The sequence below is a fragment of the Equus quagga genome, chromosome 17 (assembly GCF_021613505.1).
Source record: "Equus quagga isolate Etosha38 chromosome 17, UCLA_HA_Equagga_1.0, whole genome shotgun sequence".
Taxonomy (NCBI): Eukaryota; Metazoa; Chordata; class Mammalia; order Perissodactyla; family Equidae; genus Equus; species Equus quagga.
Window position 1 is genome coordinate 30,004,369 of NC_060283.1, and position 14,591 is coordinate 30,018,959.

Consider the following 14,591-nt stretch of genomic DNA (forward strand, 5'->3'; position numbering starts at 1 on the left):
GTCCCATTTGTTTATTCTTTCTATTGTTTCCCTCAACTGAGGAGTTACAGTGTCCGAAAAGCCATTGATGATTTTTAAAAAAAGAAATCTTAATCTAGGATTAGGAGGAATTTTCCTTAATCTAATGAAGAGCATCTGGAAAAATAAACACCCAGCAAATAGTCAGCTAAGTGAATCATTGACCTCTTTCCCGTGGAGACTGGAAACAAGACAAAGATAGCTCCTACCACAACCTGTGCTGAACTTTGTTGGGTATGCTGGGCCCTGAATGGTGCAATAAAGCAAGAAAAAGAAATAAATGAACTAGCAGTTGTAAAAGAAGAAAGAAAATGTCATTTGCGTATTATATAATAACAACAGAAAATTTGACAGAATCTATTTATACATTATTAAGGCACTAGGAGATTTTAGCAAGGTTGCTAGGATACCAAGTCAATAAAGAAAAATCAATGGCATTTCTATACCAAAAACAATTAGAGATAAAATTTGAAAAATGATACAATAAACAATAGCATCAATAGTATTAAATACCTAGAAATAAATTATTTTTAAAAGGTACAAGACCTCTACAGGGAAAATTATAAAATGATGTTGAGATATAGTAAAGAAGATCTGATTAAATGGGAAGATATACCACATTCATTAACTCAAAGACTCAGCAGAGTTTAGGGGTTTTGTTTTGTGTTGTTTTGTTTTATTTTAGAACTTGACAAGCTGATTTTAAAACACGTACGGTCATGCAAAGGGCCAAAAATAACCAAGACAGTCTTGAATAAGTAGAAAAATGTCATAGAATTTGTTCTCACAGATATCAAGATGCATAGATATCAGAGCTACAGTAATTAAAACAGTATGGAATCAGGGCCAGCCCAGTGATGTAGTGGTTAAGCTCACATGCTCCACTTTAGCGTCCCAGCGTTTGTGGGTTCGGATCCCAGGCATGGACCTACACACCACTCATCAAGCCATGCTGTGGTGGCATCCCACATACAAAATAGAGCAAGATTGGCATGGATGTTCAGGGACAATCTTCCTCAAGGAAAAAGAGGAAGATTGGCAACAGACATCACCTCAGGGCCAATCTTCCTCACACACACAAAAACAACCCCATGTGGAACTGACAGTAACAGACAAGGAAATCAATGAATAAGAAACAACATCCTGGAAAAGGCCCCACACATATCTGGAACTTGATTTAGACAGGAGTGGCAGTACAGGGCATGGGGAAAAGATAGTATTCTTAATGACAATGAGACAGTTGATTATATCTTTGGGAAAAATGAAATGGGACCTGAAAGGGTGCTGACTAATTGGTAAGCAGGAAAATGCAATTTAAAAGTCACAAGGAGATACTACTACACTCTCATTGGAATGGCTGAAAGGTAAACGTTGGAAATACCAAGTGTTGACGAGAGTGTGAAGCAACAGCTATGCTCATGTCTCATGTAGTGCTGATGGGAATGTAAATTGGTTCAATCTGTTTGGAAAACAGACTGGCATGATCATTACTCGGGAAGAAATGCACAGCCTGTGACCCAGCAATGAGTCCACTCCAGGTGCACAGCCTACAGGGCAATGGGTTTTTTTTGAGTGTAGTATCTTCATATAACGGAATACTACATAGAAATTAAAATGAACAACCACTAGCTACATACAACATGAGTGGATGTTCAAAACAGCCAGGAGTCAAGACAACAAAAATCCATACTGTAAAGTTATATTTTAAAGTCGAAAATAGGCAAAACAACACATATTGTTTAGGGTGCTCACAATGGCAGTAAAAGTATGAAGAAAAACAAGGATGCGATTACTCTAAAAGCAAGGAAGGCAGGAAGAAGCAGCAGGATGGAGAAGGGGAGGTCTGGGGATGGTCAGTATTCCGTCATCGCTGTCCATTACGACTGCTGTAGGGGGCGATTTTCTATACGTGAGCCGGCCAATACTGTAGCCATTTGCCCTATGTTGGGATTCAGCGCTTGACATGTGGCTAGTGTGACTGAAGAGCTGAGCTTTAATTTTATTTCATTTTAGTTAATTAAAATTTAAATTTAAATAGCCACCTGCAACCAGCAGCTACTGTACTGAACAGTGTAATATCTAGTTTGTATCAATCAAGGTTTCAATGGGAAACAGAGGGCTTACTCAAATCAGGAGGGTTCATTTATATGACAATAATTACAAAGGTACAGGTGTGGGAGAGCCAAAAGAGATGGTTTTGCAACCTGGGGCTAGCGGCAGCCAATGTCATTACACCCCTAGGCCTGAAGGGACAAGGGGAAGGTGAGGTCCCTGGAATCAGAAGAACAGAAAATTAAGTAGATTCTAGCCACCTTAAGAGGTGTGGAAAGACACAGCCAGCCTGAGATGAGCTCACAGTAAGAGCGAAGGGAACAGGGGCCTGACCGCATTCTCCTTCCTCCCTCAGACCTCCTGCAGGAGCTGACCGTCAGCCAGACCCTAGAGAGTCAGAAGGCAGAGCTGCTCACAGGTCCAGCCAACGCAGGTGGAGAGTGGATCCAGGGCTCAAACAGAAGATATCCAGCACATAATTGACCTGAGGGTTTGTTTCATTACCATTTATTACACCACACCTTTATATGTTATTCTTTCTTTCCATATGAGATCGTGGTTTACAAAAAAAAAAAAATACAGAGGAAGGAAAGAAAGGAGGGAGGAAGGTATAGATTAAGGCAGTGAAAGAAAAGAGGAAAGATAAAGAGGAAGATGAACAAGAGAGAGAGAAAAATCACACCTGACCAGCTGTCTCCTGCATTCTGTACTGGTAAGAATCTGACGGATTTATCAAAAACTGAAAAACAGTAACCAAAAATCAGAATCAACTGAAATTATCAAAGATTTTTATTGCCAGTAAAACAATAGATTTTTTTTCTGACATTTATATAGTACTTACTATGTCCCGATTACTTTTCTAAGCACAGGCTTATCATAAGTGATTTAATCCTCATATCAGCCCTTTGAGATAGGTACCATTTTCATTCTTTGTTCAAATATATACACTTTTTTACTGTTTTATCTTGAAGTCTCCTTTGTCTGATGTAAGTATTGTGACATCTGCTTTCTTTTGTTTGCCGTTAGCTTGGAGTATCATCTTCCATCCCTTCACTCTGAGCCTGTGTTTCTCGTTGGAACTGAAGTGTGTTTCCTGGAGGCAGCATATTGTTGAGTCTTGTTCTTTAATCCATCCTGCCGCTCTGCGTCATTTTATTGGAAAATTCAGTCCATTTATGTTTAGGGTGATTATCAATATATGAGGGCTTAAGACTGCCATTTGATCACTGACTTTCTGGTTCTCCTGCCTTTCCTTTGTTTCTTGTCCTGTGTGTTTTGGTCTATCAATTGAGCTATGTAGTTTTTTGTGTTGTGTTTCTTTGTTTTCTCCTTATGTATTATTTGTGTCTCTGTTCTGCTTTTTTGTTTAGTGGCTACCATGCGGTCTGTATTCAAAATCTCCTAGATAAGACAGTCCATCTTCTGATGGCCTCTAATTTCCTTAGACTAAGCCAGTTCAGCCCCTTTCCTCTTCCCCTCCCATGTTGTTTTTATCCCATCTTATTCCATCTTGAATTGTGAGTTTCTGAATAAAATGACAAAATTATGCTTGTTTTTGGTGTTTTTCTTCCCTTTATCTTTAATGCTATTCTTGATTATTTGCTAACCTGTTCTGATCTATAGTTACAATTTTCTGATTTTGTCTACCTATTTATCTCCTTACTCCATGCTTTGTAACCCCTTTCTCCCTTTTTTTTCAGGTATGAGGGCCTTCTTGAGGATTTCTTATGGGGGGTCTCATGGCTACGAACTCCGTTAGCTTTTGTTTATCTGGGAAAGTTTTAATTTCATCGTATCCGAAGGATATTTTCACTGGATAGAGTATTCTTGCCTGAAAGTTTTAGTCCTTCAAAGATTTGATTATGTCATTCCAGTCTCTCCTAGTCTGTAAGGTTTCTGCAGAGAAATCCACTGAAAGTCTGATAGGGGTTCCTTTGTAGGTTATTTTCTTCTGTCTTGGTGCCCTTACTATTTTTTCTTTGTCCTTTACTTTTGCCATTTTCACTGCCATATGCCTTGCAGTAGGTCGTTTTATGTTGACATATTTAGGAGATCTGATAGCCTCTTCCACATGGATTTCCATCTCCTTCCCTAGATTTGGGAAGTTCTCTGCTATTATTTCTTTGAACATGCTTTCTGCTGCATTCTCTTTCTCTCTTCTTCTTCTTGAATACTTATAATTCTTATGTTTCATTTCCTAATTGAGTCTGATATTTCTCAGAGACTTTCTTCATTTCTTTTTAGTCTTAGTTTTCTCTCCTCCTCCTCTGACACATTTCAATGTGTCTATCCATGATTATGCTGATTCATTCCTCTATGGTGTCCACTTGAGCATTCAGGGAATCTGTATTTCGTTTTATCTCTTCCATTGTGTCTTTCATCTCTAATATTTCTGATTGATTCTTCTTTATCGTTTCAATCTCTTTTATGAAGTAGCCCCTGAACTCATTGAATTGTTCTCTACATTCTCTTTTAACTTGGTGAGTTTTTTGATGATAGCTATTTTGAATTCTCTGTCATTTAGATTTCATATTTCTGTGTCCTCAGGACTGATTTCTGGGTACTTGTCATTTTCTCTCTGGTCTGGAGATTTAATATAATTTTTGATACTGCTGGAGGGTGTGGCTCTGTTTTTGCACATCGTGGTATTATTTGGTCACAGTTACCACCTGTTGCTACGGGGTGGGGGTCAAGAGCTGCATATTCTGAGACTTCTGCATTCCACGGAGATGCCGGGTGCTGGAGCCAGGTTGGGGGGGGGGGAGGAGGAGGGGTGTTTCTTCTGTGTGCTCTCGGGGTTTTCTCGGTCTGCCCTTGCTATCTGCTCTCTGGGGTGTTGGCCGATGAGGTTCCCTCCCCACCCCCACATTATCTTTCACTTCAGTAGTGACTTTCCCCTAGGCAGTGAGGCCCCTCAGGGGTCTTTGATGTTCCCGCAAAAGAACATCCCCTGCCCTGTTCCCTGTTCCACCTCCTCCGAGGGGGGCTCCAGCCTCTCCATCCTCTGTCGTATGGCTGTGTGGGTCTCTCAGACATCTTTGTGTCGTGTTTGGATGTCCTGTGTTGGAGTGTGAATGTCTTTTTCGTTGTTTGGTGGAGGGGAGAGATTACTGGGAAAGCTCACACTGCCATGATGCTGACATCACTCTAGACTCTGAAAGAATAGAATTTTTAATGCTATATATTGCATTTCTTAACCCATGATGAACCTTGGACAGTAGCCTCTACTTTTTAATCTGAATATCTTTCTTTTTAAAGTAGCCAGAAATTAAATAAAGATACACAACATGCTCAGAAATGCTGTGAACAAACACTGCTATTGTGTGGACTTTGGCTTTGTTTGCCTTCCTATTGTATTGGAACTGCCCTTCAAGGTTCTGGGTAAAACAAGAGCCATGAACTCAAACTGTGGTTTGTTTTTAAAGATGTGTGTATTGGTTAGGAATGCTTTGGCTGACAGTGAAAGGCACCTGGGTAACAGTGGTTTAACAAACATGGATTATTTTTCACACATTAAAAAACAAACCCAGACATGGGCAGCTGCTGGTGTGGTTTCAGTGACTCAATAACTTCTGGGTTGGCCTCTCTCTGATTCTTTTGGCCTTTCCCTTCCAGCCACTAATGACGGAAACAGCTCCAGGTACCCAGTGGACGGCATCTAGTGTGGGCAGGAGGGGGCCTCAGAGGGCACAGGCATCAACATTCTGCTTTTATCAGAAAAGCAAAAGCTTTCTCCCCAAACCCCCAACAGACTGTGCCTGCCTCTCATTGGCTAGAATTGCCATGCAGCCACCCCCCCTGCAAGGAGACTGAGAACCTGAGTGGTTAGCTTCTGAAACCTCTGTCGGGAAGGTGGCAGGGGATAAGAGGAGTGGAAACAGCTGTTAGCTCAGCCAGCTGATCTATTAATGTCTAAAATTTCCCCTGCAATGTCCAAAATATTTACCATGAAAATGATGAATTCTTTGGCTTTAGAAGTAATTTGTAGAAGGCTTCTGTGTACATGTGCCTGTTGCCTGGAAGGGTAATTTTCATGCCCTTTATCAAATTAGTATTCATTTGCTCCTGAACATTTGCTAGCAGTTGTTGAGCATGAAACCAAGTGTTAAAAGAATAAGATAACCAGACTTCAACATGGGAGAAATGTATCAGGAACACTCCAGACACCCAGAGTGGACCTTTACCACTAAATTCAGCAAGTGGGGTAGGAGGCACTGAGAGAGAAAATTCACCCGCTTCACGTTGCCTAGGACCACTCTCAAAGCCAATTTTTGAAGGGCAAGGCAGATTCTCTCTAGTCTGTGCTGTTCAAACTGACCTCCTCCCCTCCAACCTGCCTAGAATCAACAAGACGTGAAAAATGGACATCGTGGAGATGTCATGACAGGCAGACACAGCCCTAGATCTGTCCCCTGATAGTGAGGTGCTCTGTAGGAGCGCAGACTCCAGGGCTGGGCCCCCAGGGTCCAGATCCCGGCTCTACAAGCTCCGTGACTTCATCAGGGTTGTAATGAGGATTCAACAGTTGATAAGTGTAACTTACTTGATATCATGGAGTACAGTAAGTGCTATGTAAGAGCTGGCTTCGAAAAACAAAGCCTTTCTCCTCTGAACCTACTGGTATCATGCTTTAATATGTGTATGTTTTTGCTAAAGTCTTCCCTTCTCTTCTTATTACAAGAGCAACATAGGCTCACTACAAAGAACTCACAAAAAAACAGAGAGACAAAAAGAACTTTTAACAACCCATAATCTTTCTCTTCCAGAGAAAATCACTACTAGTTACATTTCATTCACCTGTATATTTTTACTTACAAAAATTAGGTCTACTTTGCATACTGCCCTGTAGTATGCCTTTTTAAAAATTTTATTAGGAATATATTAGGAACATCTTTCCATATCTAGAAATATATTTCCACAGTATCCTTTTAGTTGACACAGAGCGTTCTGTTCAATGAGTGTTCCATAATTATCCTTGCTGATTCTCCGCTGTTGGACACTGCTATTGCTTTTTTGTTCTTTTGGTGGTTTTTACTATTATAGATGGCACTGGGATGAACATCCTTAGAGCTAATTTCTTGTGCACATCCACGATAATTTCAAGATAAATCCTCGGAAGTCAAATTACTAGATCAAAAGTTGTGCTTATTTTTAAGGCTTTTGTTGGGTATGCTTCACTTGATCTCCAGAAAAAACGCATTCAAGTAGACATTCATTTCCGTATCCTTCCTGAAAGATCAAGTGTGAGTATTGTTAGTTTTGTTGGCAGTTTTCCTATAATACCTTCTAAGATCTCCAAACTTGATGGTGTCTTTGCTGCAGCACCCACAACCCAAACGTGTGATTTCTATGAATTCTTTGCCTTCAGCCCTTGACCCCTAACCTTTTATCTTAACTTTCCTCCAGGACTTCCTCTGGCAGACTGGGTTTTTGCCTGATGTTATTTACAGCTGGAGATTCTTTGTGTCAGATTCTGACTTGGTTGTTCGGACATGGAGCTCCCAGATATATTTGATCATCATCTGGGTTTGACAGCCGCTGCTTTTTCCAATCAAAGTTTGTTTTAATATAAATAAATACATTGACTACATTCCTAGGTTAGAGCAAGACACATGGTGTAATTGTCAACATCAAATCTTGAAACTAAAATTGAAATCTTTCAACACTCTTCTGTGTGCTGTTTACTCAGTTATCCAAGATTTCATCATCGCCTGCTAGATTCCTGACCTACGAGCTAGGGATACAAAGATGAATAATAATAACCCCACCCTGGAGGAGCCTGGGCTGAAGAGAAGCAGACAGGCAAACAGAAACATCACAGTGCAATGTGAAATACGCCACTTATACATTTTTGTCACACATCATGATAGCACAAATTGCTATAGGGATGTTAAATAACCTTTGGTTTAATCATTGGTTTGCACAATACTTAATAGAGCCAGACATTGTTCTTTTATTTTCAAAACATACTGTTTTTACTGCAATGAAGCAATATATACTCATTTCAGAAAGATCAGAAAATGCAGAGGAGCAAAAAAAAGATGGTTTCTTTTTTTAAGATTGGCACCTGAGCTAACAACTGTTGCCAATCTTCTTCTTCTTTTTTTTTTTTTTTTTTTGCTTTTTCTCCCCAAATCCCCCCAGTACATAGTTCTGTATTTAGTTGTGGGCCCTTCTAGTTGTGGCATGTGGGACACCGCCTCAACATGGCCTGATGAGCGCTGCCATGTCCACGTGCCCAGGATTGGAACCAGGAAACCCCAGGCCGATGAAGCAGAGCGGATGAACTTAACCACTCGGCCACAGGGTTGGCCCCAAAAATATACTTTTAAACTGTAATCCTATCTACTTTATCTACCATGAGCCACTTTTAGCCCTTTCATAAGTTGTTTCTTTTTCTTTTTTTTCACAAAAGTGAGATCAAAACATATATGTTTTGTAATCTGCTTTCTTCAGTTAACGTATCATGAACATATTTCAAGATAAAAGATATATTTCTACAGCATCATTTTAAATGGGTACATATTATTCTACTCTATGGATATTCTATTGTTTCTTTTAGCAATCTGCTATTGTTAGATATTTACATTGTTTCTTTTTACAATCACTAACAATACTGTGTGGAGGATCAGTTTCCACTCCAAAATGTGTCTCTCTGGCATGATTATTTTGGGGAACAAAAGCCTCAGGAAGAAACTTTGACCTTCCCCCTAACTGCCTAAAAGAACTTAAGATCGAGGCCTGTCCCAGGAAGGAACCGTCACCATAGACAGCTGCAGGGGAGGTAGACAGGAAGTAACCTGGCAAGCCCATCTCTCAGAGTTCTCTCTTGGGTCTCATTGCCAATGGATGTCCCAGCAAACATTTCTTTATCAAATATTTGCTTTTCCATCTCCATGTAAATTGCTTTCCTTCCTCTTTGAAGTCCCAAACCACTACCCCCAACATCCTCCTTTGTCCTTAGCTGAAGATGGCATTTAACGTAGTGACTTCTGCCATTTTGGTGAATTACTCAGTTTTCCTGGGTTTCTCTCATGTATACATGTTATTAAACTTTGTTTGATTTTTCTCCTGGCATTCTGTCTCACGTCAACTTAATTCTTAGATCAGCCAGAAGGACCCAGAGGGTAAGAATAGCTCTTCCTCCCCCACAGCTGCCATGGACTTTCTTGTTGCTGAACATCTCTGCTCATTCCTATTTCCCTACCACACACGCCAGGAAGGGAAATCATACGACATTTGAAATGCATGGCCTGTAGTCAGCTCTGGAGACAATGGCTGTGGGAGAGATCTCCCGGCTCAGTTGCTTTTTGTGGTCTTAGGTGTTAGTTTTAGCTGCCATAGATTAAACTGAGCAAAGGGGCATGTGCCCAAGGTTAATGGCTTTTCCCCTGCAGCGGGCTAGAGGGTACCACCTTGCTGCAAAACACAGACGGATGACTAGTTCTGACATGTAGCGTCTTCCTGAAGCCTGATTGGCAGGCTGCCGGGGACAACTTGTACACTACCTCCCCACTTGTTTTGGTTGTTGTTGCTTTTTCAGATATCGATGTTAGTATCTCAAACTATCTAACTGCACCCTTGGCAAGGTTCTGCTTGGGCTACACTTAGCTGTGGCTTGCCAAAACCATGGGTATATTTCCTGCTACAAACTTGTATGTCATCTTGGTCAACTCCAAGCTTACTGTCAGCATGTTAACTCTGCTCAAAAAAAGAGTGACTTTCTTTCTGGGGCTTATATTCTTATTCAAAGAAAATGAGAAGCAGAGTGAGGAGATGGGAGAGTTCTTCAATGAGAAACAAGGAGCCAGGCCTCCTGTGGTAAGTGTTCTTGAGGTTTCCAGGGTACCTACGGTATCACTAGATTAACCTAGGGCCTCAGTTACCAAATATGAGAAACAACCCAGGAATCAGAACACAGAGAACTAAAAGACATGGTCCCCAAGATTATACTCCAAGAGTTCCACCAGGTCCCCTTAGGTCACCAGTTTCCAGACTAAGTCTGAGCAAGAGCCAGTTGTATTCCTCTCTTCAACACTTTGAAAAGGCAAATGAATTCCAACTATATAACATTCAGGAAAAGGCAAAACTATGAAGACAGTGAAAAGATCCGTGGTTGCTGGGGTTGAGGGTAGGGAGGGATGAATGCACAGAGCACAGAGGATTTTTAGGGCAATGAAACCATTCTGTATGATACTGTAACTGTGGATACATGCTATTATACATTTTTCCATACATTTAGAATATACAACACCAAGAGTGAAGCTTAACGTAAACCATGGACTCTGGGTGATAATGATCTGTCAATGCAGGCTCATCAGTTATAACAAATGTACCACTGTGGGGAGGGATGTTGATAATGGGGGAGGCTATGTGTATGTGGGGGCAGGGTGTATACAGGAAAACTCTGTACCTTACTCTCAATTTTTCTGTGAACCTAAAACTACTCTAAAAAAAGCCAATGACAGCAAAGACAGTTGCTTAATCAGCATTATTACTACAATTGCTCCTGAAGAATTTCAAAATCAGGTTGTAACTTCAGACTCCTGGAGGAGTGGATGAGTCAAATGACATTTACCCTTGTCATTAAAGTGCTGGAATGGACGTTAAGACAGCCACAATCTGAATCATTGCTTTATATAGTTGTCACATTAGCAATGAGCCAGCATATTGAATAGTGATTCTATTTCTTCTGCTCCCTGGAAAACACAGCTTTCATAGTGGGGTTGGCAGGAATGGGAAGAACTGCTTCATTAAGTTATTCTTCCGTTGTGGACTAAGTATTTGGGGTTACTTTTCCCCCATTGCTGACCTAAATGATGTATCTTATTGCAATCCTGGTTTCTTACTAGCTAAATCTACCTGATCTTGAATCTTCTTTGTTTTGAAGGGAGAGTGTTCTAAATTGCAGTGTTTTGTGAGAATTTACAAATCCTTTGCCAAACAATCTTAATAAGCAAAATGTATGTAGCCTGCAAGGTGACAGAGTTCTCTGTTTTGAGTAACGAGTGCTGTGTAACTCAGGGTAAGTCAACTGCGTTTAATGCAACCAACATTTCTTGGTGCCCATTCTGGGTTTAAGCTGTGCTAGACTCTGGAGGAAAAAGGGTGTGAAGCAAGAGACGTAAAACAGGATTCCTGGCTTCAAAAAGAGGCAACGTAGCTAGAAGGAAGACACACAAGCAGGAAACAATTCAATCACATCATTGGGCATCTGTGATCAATGTCATTCATTCGTCCATTCAACAAAAACATTGAATGCTTTCCATGAGCCTGTGCTAGGTGGAAACTGGGGATACACAGTTAAATGAAACAAAATCTCTGCCTTCAAGGTGCCTTTGGTAAAACTGAAAAATCAGACAAGCAAACAACAATTACATTGCACTGTGACGACGGATGACCACAGCAGAAGTGGGATGAAGGGGTGGGGGCTGGGGTGGGTTATGAAAAGCTTCATGGAGGAGGTGACTCCAGAGGACCCACTAGCAGGAACCAGGGCTTCCTGGAGAGATGGCGGATCCGGGTCTGAGTCAGGGAAAGTGCAAGGGGAGCCTGGGGGAGAGGCCACAAAGTTTGTTCTCTAGGAATCTCTAACAAAGTACGTTGTTCTAAGAAGTCATATATGAAACAGACAAAAACACTAAGTGGTGAGTGAGTTACCAATTAGAATGGACCAGACTACTAGGCAAAGCATCCTGAGAAGCCAGGAGGAGGAACTCTGCTGACCCTTGCAAGGGATCTAGGATTGGAGAAGGCAGCATGTAGACTGATATAACATTTGAGGGGAAAATTTGGTGACATACCTTTAAAAAAAATTAAGAGCACACCCTGCGACCCATAATCCCACCTCTAGGAATCTATCATATAGAATAATTGAATGGGTAGAAAAAGATTCACGTACAAGAAAGTTTATCACAGCATTGTTTGTACAGCAAAGGAAGAAAGAAAGAAAGAGAAGAAGGGAGGGAGGGAGGGGGGAAGGAATGGAGGAAGAAAGAAGACAAGTGCCTGGATAAATGGCCAGCTGCAGACCTGGTGGGACACCATACGGTAGAATACTGTCCAGTCATTAAGAAGACTGCAGGAAAATCTATTACTAATTTGGAAAGACGGTATCTTTTCACACGATAACTTGCAGAACACATGTATAGCATAAACCCATCTCTGTAAAAAGAAAAAAGTAGTGTGTGTGTGTGTGTGTGTGTGTGTATAGAAAGAGATATATGTCTGTTAAGCTTGCAGGAAAATTCTGGAAGGCCCAACTGTTAAGGAGCATGAGCCTAAAGGAATAAACAAAGGGCTTTCACTTCCTACTTTGTAGACTTTGTTAGGTGGGTTTATGGTCGGTATTTATTTTCATTTTAGTTTTCCAAAGACAAATTTTAAACATAGAAAACGATGTAAATACTAAAAATAGAGTTGCTATTCTAGATTCCTAATATAAACATTAAAAGCACCTCTTTTCTAACTTTTTTGGGGGTGATTATGATTTAAAAACCAAAAACCATACACAGGGAAAATAATTATTGGAGCTACCCTGTTCAACATCCTATAGACAGCCCCTAGATAAAAGTTTGGGGTGTATTGGCTTCAATTCAGAAATTAAGAAATCAGACTAATTGTAATTGTGCATACTGATAACATGGTGATTTTCACGTATTAAAGGAAATGAATACCTAGTCAAGTGCACCCTGAACCCCAAAATCTGAAGAAGAGCCCACGTTTGCAAGTGTCTTCTTGGTAAACAGGGGCTGCCTTGCGTAACTCTGGGGCATATTTCTTAATGTGAAACTAGCAGGACTGAAATTAAAGATGCTCCTGTTAGGACTGCCCCAAACCACTGAGTCAGATAGCCCAGAAGACAAAGACTTAGATGGACATTACTAAATGATATCATGTCTGAGATTTGCTTTAAAAAGTCCTGAAGATGGAAAGACGTCACAGTGTAAACAAGGTTGACCATGAATTGATCATATTCAAGCTGGGTAATGAGTATATGGGGGTTTATAATAAAATTCTGTTTTTGTTTATGTTTGGAATTTTCAGTAATAAAGCTTTTTAAGAGTGTACAACTAAGATCATTCAACTGGAGTCCAGAAATCGTGATTATTAATCCTTGTTACTAATCAGGTGTCTGATCCTGGTTTACAGACCAAACTGAGTCAAGAGAATGCTCTGTGCTCCAGCATTCTAATATAGGGTCATCCTAATGTCCTCTAACGTCTCCAATGCCAAGTTGATTTCTTACTTTGCTTTGGAGAGCTTTCAAAAAGAACTAAAGTAGGGTTCAATTTTTAACCCTTGGTGCTAAATTAAGACATTCCCACCATATTTGGAGCCTTAATTTTCTTCAAATTAATTCAGCATTAAAAAGGCTAAAAAGGGGCCAGCCTGGTGGCCAAGTGGTTGAGTTCCCATGCTCCATTTCAGCAGCCCGGGGCTCACCAGTTCAGGAGCAGACCTACACAGCGCTCATGTGGCAGTCTCCCACATAGAAAAACTAGAATGACACAACTAGGATATACAACTATGTACTGGGGCTTTGGGGAGAAAAAAAACAAAAAAAAAAAAGAGGAAGATAGGCAACAGATGCTAGCTCAGGGCCAATCTTAAGGAAAAAAAAAAAGGCTTTAGACCACTGTCTCAACTCTGAAGATCGTTTCCTCCAGTCCAATCTGCAATGCCTGGGGCCATCTACAATCACCCCTAGTACTGAGCATCCTTGCTTAAGGGAAGGCAGAGACATCTTCAAATTTTGGAAAGAATTCAACAGTAGGAATAGCTATTTGGTCCAAGATCTATCCACTTGGGTGATTTAAAACTTTTTAAAAAATCCAGCTCATTTAGTAAAGCATTAGACTTTTCAGCTGCAAGTTTTTAGCAACATGAACAAGAGCGCCACCTGCTGGAGACTTCTGACCTTCTGGGACTCGAATATTGATGAGCAAGTTTCCTGGACCCCTTGCACTTGAGTCACTTGAGACCCTCTAGTTAAAAACGAAGACTCATAGGCCTCAGGCCAATCGAATTAGAATCTCTGCAGGGGCTCGAGAATTAGTATTTTTAAACAAGTCCTCATGTGCTTTGAGGTTTAAGAGACAAATGCCTTAGTCCCCGAATTTGCCTGATAAGAATCATCTGGAAATGCTTGTGTAAAATACTTTCGTCTGGATTACCCTCCAGGCTTACTGCATCAGGACCTCTAAGAAAGTGGGCTGGGACTTTAAGTTGTAATAAGAATGCCAAATGCATCTTAAAAGATGAGCGTTTGCTAAGGATGGCCGAGTTGAACGTCATATTTAACTCTAGATGTCCTGCACTAGGACAGATGAGCACAACTGCAGCTAACTGATACCTGGTGTGGAGAACACCCGGCAGTGCAGATTTGGCAATAGCCCCTGGGTTTTCTGTCCTATGGTTTTAATTTAGCTCTGTAGTTTTCAGTTCCAGCCCACCCCTTGAAATTGTTGCCCTTAACCCCTAGGCTCCTGATGGCTTCTTCTCTAATACCAGTTAACAAA